Source organism: Dromiciops gliroides, chromosome X (assembly GCF_019393635.1).
Source record: "Dromiciops gliroides isolate mDroGli1 chromosome X, mDroGli1.pri, whole genome shotgun sequence".
In the NCBI taxonomy this organism is placed as follows: Eukaryota; Metazoa; Chordata; class Mammalia; order Microbiotheria; family Microbiotheriidae; genus Dromiciops; species Dromiciops gliroides.
In genome coordinates, this window is record NC_057867.1 from 12,396,874 (window position 1) to 12,410,255 (window position 13,382).

Here is a 13,382-nt window from a genome sequence, read left to right on the forward strand (position 1 = left end):
TTCCTTGATCCTGGCAGGGCCTTATTTTCCTCATCTGTACAATGAAATGGTTGAACTACATTACCTTTGTAGTCCTTTTCAGCTTCAAGGCCTAAGATATGTACAATGATAGAACTACCATGTGAGGGACAGTATGACTTTCTTCACAGAATTCTGAACCTCAAATTGGAAAGACCCAGATTTCATTCCTGCCTTTGTCATTGACTGTTTGGGAAGACCATTTCATCTCTCTTGCCCTCAGTTTCCCCATCTATAAAATGAGAGGTTCAGACTTGATGACCTCTAAGTTCCTTCCATCTCTATATTTGTTATTCTATTCTTTGTAAACTTGAAAGGGCTAAAGGCTCTCTAAATGCAAGGTACAGAGGCAGTGGGTAGGAGCAAAATATTTCTATGAGGGAGATCACTTCCAGTTGGGGTGGAAGGCTTCATGGAAGAGATTGCATTGGACCTGGAAAGATGGGTAGGATTTCAATGAGCAAAAATGAGGAGTAAAGATATTTCTGGCCAAAAGAATGGTATGAACAAAGGGGTAGAGTCAGGAAAGAAGAGAAGGTGTTCAAAGAACTGTGAGTGATAGAAATCTGCTTCACCTAGAGCATAGGCCCTGTGTAGGGGGAGGAGTGGGATTGGTATCTGTGAAAAGAGGCTGGGACACTGGAAAGATATCCTATTGGCAAGCAAAAGCTAAAGGGAAAGTTGTCCCAGGGTTTCATGTACCCCCATTGTCTAAGATTCTCCAAAGATCCATTTCATGTTTCAAATGATCTTATAATGGCTTTTCATTAGAATTGTGCCTATGTTGCCCATGAGTGCCACCTCTTCTTAATCTTTTCCTATTATGTTCTTCCCAATTTCATTTTCCTTTTGAGCAGGCATGAAGCATGTATGGGAAGAATAGAGAAGAAAGTATAAGCACACTGGGGATTGAGGGTGGTAGCATGTTTTATGTAATTCCGGCTTTGCCCCTGGGTACCAAATCGTAGATGGTACCAACAACACAAGCAGAAATGTGCTTATCACCTCATTGGTAGGAATGATTTTTTAAAATAAGACATTATTTTGGCATGTTACTTCTCCTTGACATCACCCTGCTCCCTCCCCCATAGTGGCCTTATGTTGTCTAAGGGTTCCCCCTCCCCAACTCTAGTTCAGGAAAATTGGCCTTAAGCAGTTGATCTGAGAGCACTAGTCCTGCTCCTTGCCCCAGATACTAGAGCTTCAGGTGACAGATTTTTCTCTCCATGATGAAGAATAAGCAAGGAGAGGGAAGTCCTTGCTCTTTTGGCTCAATCCTATAACTTCTTTGGTCTCTGTGGTTTGTCTGGTTTAGAGCTTATTATGGTCTGGTCATTGCTTGGAGCGTATGTAAATTGAAGTTCAGTTCCGAGGAAATGAAAGTAATGGGGCTAGGCACTCAATAAATGTTTGTTAAATGAATGAGTGTTTGCATAATGTCAAAGATTCCATATTTGTGAGCACTAGGTTGTATCTACCTGACAGCAAACATCTGGCCGCCTATGGAAGGCCATCATCAGTCATGTAGATGTTTTCAAATATCCAGATGTTTGGTGTTGGTTTGACAAAACATCCTGATGACTGACTGAATTTGTCATCCTCATGGTGAAGATGAATAGTTTCCTCCATCTGGTGCTCTGGGGAGAGGTAGGAGATGGAGATCAGAGCTGACAAGAATGGGAGTGGCCTTCTTCTGTTCTGGGACAGTTCTCAAAGTTCACTGCTGCCCTTTTATGAACCTATTTAAATAATAAATCAGCGTCACAATTCTAGGCTCTCCTCCAAATCCTGTAACTTATTCTTTGATGTACTTACCGCTAATGGAATTATTTGACAAATTCAGTTCTGGTGAGCCATTGCAAGAAAGCATAAACTGCCCTGGATTTTCCATCTTGGGTTGGTTTGACAGATGCTCCCCTTTTCAATCACTGGCCAGAAGCTCTATTAAAAGGTAATAATAACTCACATTTCGACAATGCTTTAAGATTTTCAGGAGGGGCAGCTAGGTGGCGCAATGTAAAGCACTGGCCCTGAAGTTGGGAGGATCTGAGTTTAAATCTCACCTCACACACTAGCTGTGTGACCCTGGACAAGTCACTTAACCCTATTTGCCTTAAGCATGTAGGACCATCTCCAGTTGTCTTGATATATATCTTACCACTGGACCCAGATGGCTCTGGAGGAGAGAATGAGGTCGGTGACTTTGCACAGCCCGCTCTCACTTAAATCCAGTTGACTGCAAGTCATGACATTACCCGGATGTCTTGGTCCTCTTTGAGAATGAAGAACAAACTACAAGATTTGCAGAGCTCTCCCCCTTAACAACTCTGTGAGGTAAACAGTACACATCTTATAATTATTTATTTTTGCTTTTGAGTCAGATTTGTGATTTCTTCCATGTAGGAAGCCCTTGGCATAGAAATGTCCTCCACCAAAGCATACTGGTAGCTCATCTTTGACGTGTAGTCTTATTTTCCTGGTGGCATTGAGAAGTTAAGTAAATTAGCCATGGGCATGCGGGTAGTTTGCACCAGTAGCAGAAACTGAGCTGAGGTCTTCCTGGCTTCCAGGAAACAAAGAAACTGAGTCTCTGAGAGGTTGTACCTCGGGCATGGTGACACAGCTAATAATTGTGTGAGGCTCTGTGGGGGATACAAAAGAAATGAAACACAAAATCCCTGCTCTTGAGAGCCAGCGAGTCCAGTTGAGATGAAGCATCTACACTATGGATGCTTAAGTACTGGGAAAACAACACATTAACAAGTGAAAATGGGTATTTTCATAGAGACCGAATGCCTCAAGGCCAAGAGTGTTTTGAGATGATTGGCTTTGAGATGGGTGACACTAAGTGTTCTAGAGTTCATGGGTATTCCTGTATGGTTTAAGGGGTCCAAGTATTAGGAGAGAGGAAGAGGCTGGATGACATGTGTGAATGCATGAAAACTGGGAGTCAAAAGACACATGGGAAACAGTCATAATAATAACTCATATTTATATAGGATTTTAAAGTATGCAAAGAGCTTTGCATACATTGTCTCATTTGAACCATATAACGCTATTAAGTAGGTCCTACATGTATTTTAAAATAGATTTTATGGCTATATATATTTTTCCATTGCCTAGATTTCCCTTTATACTTTCCACTCCATCCCCAAAGAGCCATCTCTTATAAGAAAGACTTAAAAAAAGAAGAAAAAAGGAGAGAAAAAGTCACTCAAACCCACTGATCCACTAAAAAATATCTTGCATTATGACATTATATGCAATGTTCTTCCTCTGTGGATTCCTCCTCTTCTCCAAAGGAGTAGAGGGGGTGTTATGATAGCTCTTCTTTGTAAATTTGCAAACTTTCGTTTTATTTAACTATTTTTTATATCACAATTTTTGCAAATGTTCCTGGGGATGAGGTTGCTGTGGTTGTTCTTTCCTTTTGGTCTTGTGTGTTACTCTCAGTTTTCCATATATTTTGGACACCAAACATTTATCATAGATATTTGTTTTCATTTCTTTCCAGTCAATCTTTTCCTAGATGTTTACTTTTGTTTATGCAAAAGTTTTTCAATTTCTTGTAAACAGAATCATCTTTTTATCTCTTTTAATCATCTCTATTCCTTGTTTGATTAAAATTCATCTACCTGTGGTGAGTACATGTTCTGTCTCTTCCAATTTTTTATGGTACGATGATTAATATTCAGGTCTTGTGTCAATTTTGAATTTATTGTGGATTATGGTATAAGAAGTTAGGCTAAATCTAATGTCTGTCAGGCTGATTTTTAGTTTTCCTACAAGTTCTTATTAAATAGGCAGTTATTTCCTCAGTAATTTATGTTTTGGGGTTTATCAAACATTGAGTTATTAAGCGCCTTTATTTCTGATTCTTCCTTGTCTAGACTGTTCCATTGGTCTACTTTTTAATTAAAAAAAAAACCCTGATATCAAATGGTTTTGAAGATGATTGTTTTATAATATACTTTGATTTCTGAGAGTGTTATTCTCCTTTCATTCCTATCTTTTAAAAATGCTTTTCCTTGATTTTCTAGATCTTCTCTTCCTCCAGAAATAATCTTATCATTTTATCTCTGTAAAGCATCCCGTTAGTTGTTTGGGTGGCATACTATTTAATCTGTAAATTAACTTTGGTAGTCATTTTTATTATATTGGTATAGCCCAGCTATGAGCTCTGAATATACTTTTAGCTATTTAAAATTTATCTTTATTTCTTTAAGAATCACTTGACAATTGAATTTAGTTCCTACATTACCTCCATTTTACAGATGAGGAAATTGAAACTGAGGTGTTTTAAGTTACTTCCCGGGGCAGCTAGATGGCGCAGTGGTTAAAGTGCTGGCCCTGGATTCAGGAGTACCTGAGTTCAAATCCAGCCTCAGACACTTAACACTTACTAGCTGTGTGACCCTGGGCAAGTCACTTAACCCCCATTGCCCCGCCAAACAAAAAAAAAAAAAAAAAAAAAGTTACTTCCCCAGGGTCACACAAGTAGTTAGTATCAGAGACTTGATTTGAACCTAAGTCTCCTTGAATGTAATAAGTCCAGCAAGTTATCCAACATGCCACACTGCCCTTAAGTTAGTGTCATCTAACCAGTTCTTTACTGCCTTTAGTTTGCCTATGATCTAGCTCATAGCTGTCCTTATTATCCATAGGGAATACAAGAGATTTTGTCAAATGCTTTGCTGAAATCTACTATAGCATCTTCTGGTCCAGCAGTCTTAGTGACCCTGTCATTTAAGATGAAATGAGGTAGATTTAATGGGACCTCTCCTTAAACCATGGTGGCTCTTCATCATCACTTCACTCTCCCAAGGGCTTCCCAGTCTAGTTAAGCTCAGTGGCCAATCAGCTGAAAACTCCACTGTTTCCTCCTTTGTGAAAATTGGGCCATCTGCCCTACTCCAACCTCATTTGTGCTACTTCTCCAGTTCTTCACCATCTTTCTCCCATAACAGACAGTGGCTCAGTCAGAATCACGTGTTCCAAGTTTGTTCTTGTTGTTTGTAGTAGCTAAAGTCTTTTCTTAACACTCTACTTAACTTTGGCTTTCAATTCTTTGCTATTTTATTCTATTTCACCGAATTCCTTTAAAAAAACCTGTCTATTCTTTGTTGCCCTCACTCCCCGTCTTCTCAATCCTCAACTCATTGATTTCAACATCATTATTCAACTCAAACTGCTCTCTTCAGTGGCCAACCATCTCTTAATGGCCAGATATTGTATTTGCAAATCCTCATCTTCTTTGGCCCATCTGCTGTCTTTGACACCACTGATCATGTCATCCTTTTACAGACTTGCTCCTCTGTAGGTTTTGGTGATACTACGGTCTACTGATCCTCCTCCTACCTGTCTGACTGTGTCTTCTCAGTCTCTTTTGCTGGTTTGGCACTCACACCATGCCACTTCTAATGTGATTGATTATTCCCAAAGGGCTGTCTTGAGCCCTCTTCTCTCCTCTCACCAAACACTACCCATTATTAGCTACCATGGATTCAATTATATCTCTACATATGACTCCCAGGTCAATCTTTCTCCTGAGCCTTGCTTTCCCATTACCAGCTGCTTACTACTTCTAGCATTGGTACTACCACCACCACTAGCACCACCAACATTTATATGGTACCTACTATGTGTCAGACAGTGTTCTAAGCACTTTACAAATAGTATCTCATTTAATTCTCACAACAAGCCTAGGAAGTAGATGCTGTTATTTTTTTGTTTGTTTTTTGGTGGGGTAATGAGGGTTAAGTGACTTGCCCAGGGTCACACAGCTAGTAAGTGTCAAGTATCTGATGCTGGATTTGAACTCAGGTCTTCCTGAATCCAGGGCCTGTGCTTTATCCACTGCGCCACCTAGCTGCCCCCAATGCTGTTATTGTCAACCTCATTTTACAAATAAGGTTCAGTCATTTTTCAGTCATGTCTGACTCTTCATGACCCCATTTGGGCCTTTCTTGGCAAAGATCCTGGAGTGTTTTTCCATTTCCTTCTTCAGCTCGTTTTATAGATGAGAAAACTGAGACAAACATGGTGAAGTGACTTGCCCAGGGCCACCCAGTTAGTGGAGGCCAGGTTTGAACTCAGTCCTTCTGACTCCAGGCCAGGCACCCTATACACTGCAGTGCTATCCCCCAGATAAGGAACCTAAGACAAACAGAGGTGAAGTGAGTTGGCCAAGGTCACCCAGCTAGGAGATGTCTGGGGCTGGATTTGAATTCAGGTCATTGTGACTCCAGGCCTAGTGCTCTGGGCACTTTTCCACTTCGCAGCCCATAGACATTTCATGCCAGATGCCAGTAAGTGAACTCTAGGTTTAGACAGATAGACCTGAGTGCTGTGCTTATAGACTCTGAGGGAGTAGGTCACTCTCTGGGGACCCAACTTGTGCTTGTAAGAATGAGTTGGAAGAGTGTACCCCAGGAGGAGTTTTATTTACATTGTAGCAGCTTCATCCAGAATATGTGTGGGATATCTGTGCATTTGTAGAAACTTGCTAGATAGAGTCTTCTGGGTCACTCCTTCTTGATTGCTCTACCACCACAGTGAACCATTGGAGAAAAAATAATATTTTCCTTTTGTTTTTAGAGTGTAAGTATACAGTCAGTTTTCTAATGTGGTTCCTTTATGTCATACTAGTTTCTTTGAAATAAGTCTAGCTTTAAAAAATCTTTATGTACTGATACCTGTTTTATTACTGTGTCTGTTATGAGAATAGAAACTGATATGAGCAGGGTGCACGTCACATCCCTAGCATAGTGGCGCCTAGTAATTTGCCCAGAGCACTTTGCAGGAGCTTAGCCCTGCTAATTATCAGTATAGACAGTTTTTCTGAGATCCTTATGTATTATATGTACATAGGCTAAAATTGCCTGTTGGCTTAGAAACTACATGCAACTAACCCCATTTTAAAAAATTGTAGATGGTTAACCCCTCACATCTGTGAAGCCTTTGCAAGTTTGCTTTCTTTGCAAGTTAGCCTGTTTGTCTTCATGAGTGTTGAGTTTGGACCTCCATTAGAATCATCCTATGTGTTACAGAGACCCCACAGGAAAGTCATTGTCTGAAATTTTACTGCCCTCTGTATTTTAAGGATTTCTGGGGAAATTTCTGGTTCCCTATGCATTTCAGCAACTTAGAGGGTTTTTTTGCCTCACAAGACTGAACCCAGGCTGCATTTGGAGTTCCAGAAGAGAGGGACCCCTTAGTGGAAGCAGAGGGCAAGAACCTCTTCTGGCCCTCCTAGTAGAATGGGTTTGTGTTGTTATCCAAATATTAAGACAAGGCGGTTTGGTTTCCCACCTGAAGACAAGGAGGTAAGATCCTCAAAGACAGTTTTGTCATCTCTGTGGGGAAAGTTAAATATGTTCTGGGATCTATTTAAGGACCAAGTATTCCCTCAAAGGCCAGAAGCTTGTTTTTCTTTTTCCTTTTTCTTTGCTGTCTTTGAGTTGGGCCAGGCCTTTACAAGCACAAAGATGGTTGGTCACCTCTGAGAATTTTGTAAGCTGATGTCTGATTGCTAAAATTTTACAACCATGAATTTGAAAGTGAATATAATCCTCAGATCCAGCAGTTAGGGTCGACTTGTATTCCTGTGGAAGAAGACTAATTGCTAGATGATTTATGGAACTGAAGAATACAGACTTTGCCCAAAAGAACCCCTGTTGACTTGCTTGGGATGGTAAAGGTTTAACTGTGGGGAGTATATAAGGGTGAGATTATTTGCTTTTTCTTCCCTCAGCTTAGTTGATACAGTCTACAGAATATGATCACAGATGGTGAATTGTTAATAAGGTGTTACTCTCTTATTCCTTTATTTTGTCATTTAAAAAATCAAATATAATTTGTAAATGACTAAAAACCTGTTTTATCTCCCTCCTTCAAATTGAACAAGAAAAGGAAACTTTTAGTTGACTCTCTCAGGTTCTCTAAGTATATCATCATATCATCTGTAAAGTGATATTTTTGTTTCTTCTTTGCATTTTTCATTCTCTTGATTGATTTTTCTTTTTTCCACCACAGCTAGAATTTCTAGTGTGCTATCAAAAGGTTATGATGATAATGGACATGTGTGTATAAACCTCGATCTTGTTGGAAAGTTTATCCCCATTGTATATAACATTGGCTCTTGCTTATAAATAGTACTTACCATGGTAGGGAAAAGTCAATTTACTCATATTTGCTAGCACTTCTTTTCTAACAGAAATGGATGTTGTATTTTGTCAAAAGCTCTTTTCTTTATATATTGATATAATAATATGATTTGTGTTGTTCTTGTTATTGGTGTATTTAATTATATTTAAAGTTTTCCTAAAATTGTGCAGTCCTTGTGTAAAATGAACCTGATCAGGGAGTATAATCTTTGTAATATGTTGCTGTAGCCCCTTTGCTAATACTTTATTTAAAAGTTTTGCATTAGTATTCAGTAGGGGTATTGGCTTGTAGTTTTCTTTTTCTTTTTTGATTCCCTTTGGTTTAGGTATCGAGATATATTTGGTTTGGTTTGCTCAATTACTTTTTTGAGATTATATTGTTGAAATTCTCTATTCCATTTTAATCTGAGTAATTTGCATTGTTGTATATTTTCATCCATTTCATTTAAATTGTTAGTTTTATTGGTATATATTTGGGCAAAATGGTTCTGATAATTTTCTGAGCGTCTTTATTTTGAATCCTCCTATGTCAACTTTGATACTGGTAATTTGACATTTTCAAAAGCTAAATTAGCTAATGATTTGTCTTTCATTGTGTTTTTTTTAACAGTTCTGAATTTTAGTTCTTAATTCATTGGTTTTTTACTTTCATTTTTATTAAATTCTCCTTTGACTTTCAGGATTTCTATTTTGTTTTTTAATTGTGTTGTCTTTATTTCTTGGTTTATTAGTTTTTTTAAAGTTACTTTTACAATTCCTTGATCTGTCCTTTCTCTTACTGACAAACGTATTTAGTGCTATCAGTTTTTCCTAAGGATTGCTTTGGCTGCATCTCCCAAATTTTGATAGGCTATCTCATTGTCATTATTATCCTTAATGAAATTATCTGCTGTTTCTATGATTTGTTTTTTGACCCACAAATTCTTTCAGTTTAAAGTATTTATTCTTCAATCAATTTAAAATAATTTCTTCCCTTATCACATATATTTTATCAATAAAAAGATATATTTTCTGCTTTTCTATATTTATTTATGAGTTTTTTATATTCTAATACATGGGGAAATTTTAAAAATTAAATTTCAATCGTTGAAAAAAAATCTCTCCTTTCTCCCTCTTTCCTCCATATACCCCCAATTAAGAAAGAAAGAAAAATAAAATTCCTGTTACAAACATGAATATACAAGCAAAAAAAATTTCCTGTATTGGCCGTGTCCAAAAATGACATCTCAGTCTATAACTCTGAATCTACCCACTTTCTATCAGGAGATGGGTAATATGTTTCATTATGAGTCATTTGGAATCATGACTTGCAGTTGTGTTGATCATAGTTTTTGAGACTTTCAAATATGTTTGTCTTTACAATATTGTTGTTATTGCAGAAATTATTGACCTCTCTGCATTGGTGCATATGGTTTTTCTGATAGTGTGGGTATTTTTGAAGGTATTCCTCTATTTCTCTTGTATTATCAATTTTGTTTGCATGTAACTGTGTGCACAATATATTCTGATTATTCTTTTTATTTCTTCTGTTTTTACTGTGATTTCACCTTACACATTTGTTGTTTTATTGATTTGATTTTCTCCTCTTTTCTTTTTAACCAGATCAGCTAAGGGTTTATCAGTTTTAGCAGTCTTTTCAAAGAACTGGTTTTTAGTTTTATCATTTTAATGTTTTTGTTTCCAATTTACTTCCCTTCTAATTTTAAATTTCTCCTCTTTTGTGCTTATTTTAGTTTTTTTCTTCTTGGCTTTCTGGTTTTGAAATGAATATTTAGTTCATTAATCCTATCTTTTTCTATTTTACAGAGTTATTGTTTTTATGATTTGTTCTTTGATTCACTTATTATTTAGGATTTCTTTAAGGCTCCATTTGGCTCTGTATCTTTTGTTGTCCCTGAGCCAATTACTGTTTTTAATGTGTTATGGTTTGTGGAGGATATATTAACTATTTTAACCTTTTAATATTTATTTTCAACATCATTTTTACCTAGTACATGGTGAATTTTTGTAAAAGTTCCATGTGGTGGTTAAAAAAACGTACGTATTTTTTGCTATCCCATCTAGAAGATACCAAAGTTTCTCCAGCAATTTGCTCAGATCCATGTTTTCCTTATTGTTTAACTTTCTGAAAGACTTATCCAAAACTGAGTAGGATATTAATGTCTCCTGTTACTATTGTGTTACTGTCTATGCCTTCTTGTAGTTCAGGTAATACTTACTTTAGAATCTGGTCACTAAGGCATTCAGAACTTGTAAGTTTACTTCCGATATTGGTTTATCTATGGTTCCTTTCAAGCATAATATAATTTTCTTGTTTACTCTTTTAAAAAAACATTTTGAAAATTTGTTTTTGCTTTCTTAGCATGATCACAACTCTTGCTTTTTTGGATTTATTTGCTGCAAAATCATTTTCCCATCCTCTCAGTTTTATTTGTGTATGTCTTTGTTTTTTTTTTTTTTTTGATTTAATGTATGAGGTATTTTATTTTTTCCGTTACATGTAAAGATAGTTCTCAACTTTTGTTTATACAAGATTTACAATTTCAGATTTTTCTCCCTCCCTCCCCTCCCTCCCCCGTCCCCTAGACAGCAGGTAATCTGATATAGGTTATATCTATATATCTCTATACATATACATATAGATATAGATATATACACACACACATATATACACATAATAACATTAATCCTATTTCTGTATTAATCCTGTTACAAGAGAAAAAATCAGAGCAGTGATGCAAAACCTCAAAATAGAAAAAAAAAACAACAGCACCCAAAACAAAAGAAATAATATGGTTCAATCAGCATCTATACTCCACAGTTCTTTCTTTCTTTTTTTTTCTTGGATTTGGAGATCCTCTTCTATCATGAGTTCCCTGGAACTCTTCTGTACCATTGCATTGGTGAGAAGAATATAGTCCATCACAGTAGGTCAACACTCAATGTTGATGATACTGTGTAAAGTGTTCTTCTGGTTCTGCTCATCTCACTCATCATCAGCTCACGCAAGACCCTCCAGGTTTCTCTGAACTCTTCCTGCTCATCATTTCTTACAGCACAATAGTATTCCATTGTATTCATATACCACAACTTGTCCAGCCATTCCCCAATTGATGGGCACCCCCTCAACTTCCAATTCCTTGCTACCAAATAAAGAGCAGCTATAAATATTTTTGTACATGTGGGTCCCTTTCCCCCTTCCATGATTTCTTTGGGCAAAAGACCTAAAAGTGGAATTGCTGGGTCAAAGGGTATGCACAGCTTTATTGCCCTTTGGGCATAATTCCAAATTGCTCTCCAGAATGGTTGGATCAGCTCACACCTCCACCAACAATGCATTAGTGTTCCAATTTTCCCACAGCCTCTCCAACATTTATTATCTTCCTTTTTTGTCATTTTAGCCAATCTGATAGGTGTCAGGTGGTACCTCAGAGTTGTTTGAATTTGCATCTCTCTAATCATTAGAGATTTAGAGCATTTTTTCATATGGGAATAGATAGCTTTGGTTTCTTCATCAGAAAACTGCCTGTTCATATCCTTTGACCATTTCTCAATTGGGGAATGACTTGGATTCTTATAAATTTGATTTAATTCCCTATATATTTTAGAGATGAGGCCTTTATCAGAAGCACTGGCCTCAAAAATTGTTTCCCAGTTTTCTGCCTCCCTTCCCATTTTGGATGCATTGCTTCTGTTTGTACAAAAATTTTTAAATTTAATATAATCAAAATCATCCATTTTCCATTTTATAATATACTCTATCTCTTGTTTGGTCAAAAACTGTTCTCCTTTCCAAAGATCTGATAGGTAGACTATTCCTTTCTCTCCTAATTTACCTATGGTATCACCCCTTATGTCTAAATCATGTATCCATTTTGACCTTATTTTAGTATAAGGTGTAAGATATTGGTCTATGCCTAATTTCTGCCATACTATCTTCCAGTTTTCCCAGCAGTTTTTGTCAAATACTGAGTTCCTATCCCAGAAGCTGGAGTCTTTGGGTTTATCAAACACTACATTACTAGTGTCATTTACTACTGCATTTCCTGAGCCTAGACTATTCCATTGATCTACCACTCTATTTTTTAAGCCAGTACCAGATAGTTTTGATAACTGCCGTTTTATAGTAAAGCTCCAGGTTTGGTACCGCTAACCCACCTTCCTGTGAATTTTTTTTTCATTATTTCCCTGGATATTCTTGATTTTTTGTTTTTCCAGATGAATTTTGTTATTATTTTTTCTAGCTGTATAAAATAATTTTTAGGTAGTCTGATTGGTATGGCACTGAATAAGTAAATTAATTTAGGCATCTATTGAAATAATCACATGATTTTGGTTGGTTTTCTTATTGATGTGGTTGATTATGTTAATAGTTTTCCTAATGTTGAACCAGCCCTGCATTCCTGGTATAAATCCCACCTGGTCATAGTGTATTATCCTGGTGATCACTTGCTGTAATCTCCTTGCTAATATCTTATTTAAGACTTTAGCATCGATATTTATTAGGGAAATTGGTCTATAATTTTCTTTCTCTGTTTTTGCTTTGCCTGGTTTTGGTATCACCACCATATTTGTGTCATAAAATGAATTTGGTAGAACTCCTTCTTCACCTATTTTTCCAAATAATTTGTATAATATTGGAATTAATTGTTCTTTAAATGTTTGGTAAAATTCACCCGTAAACCCATCTGGCCCTGGGGATTTTTTCTTAGGGAGTTCATTAATAGCTTGTTCAATTTCTTTTTCTAATATGGGTTTATTTAAGGATTTTATTTCCTCTTCAGTTAACCTGGGCAGTTTGTATTTTTGTAAATATTCATCCATTTCATTTAGATTGTCAAATTTATTGGCATACAGTTGGGCAAAATATTTCCTAATTATTGCTTTAATTTCCACTTCATTGGTGGTAACATCACCCTTTTCATTTTTGATACTGGTAATTTGGTTTTCTTCTTTCTTTTTTTTAATCAAATTAACCAATATTTTATCTATTTTATTGATTTTTTCACAAAACCAGCTCTTAGTTTTATTGATTAATTCTATAGTTTTTTTGCTTTCAATCTTATTAATTTCCCCTTTAATTTTCAGGATCTCTAATTTAGTGTCTAATTGGGGATTTCTAATTTGTTCTTTTTCTAGCTTTTTAAGTTGCATGCCCAATTCATTAATCTCCTCTTGCTCTTTCTTATTCATGTAAGC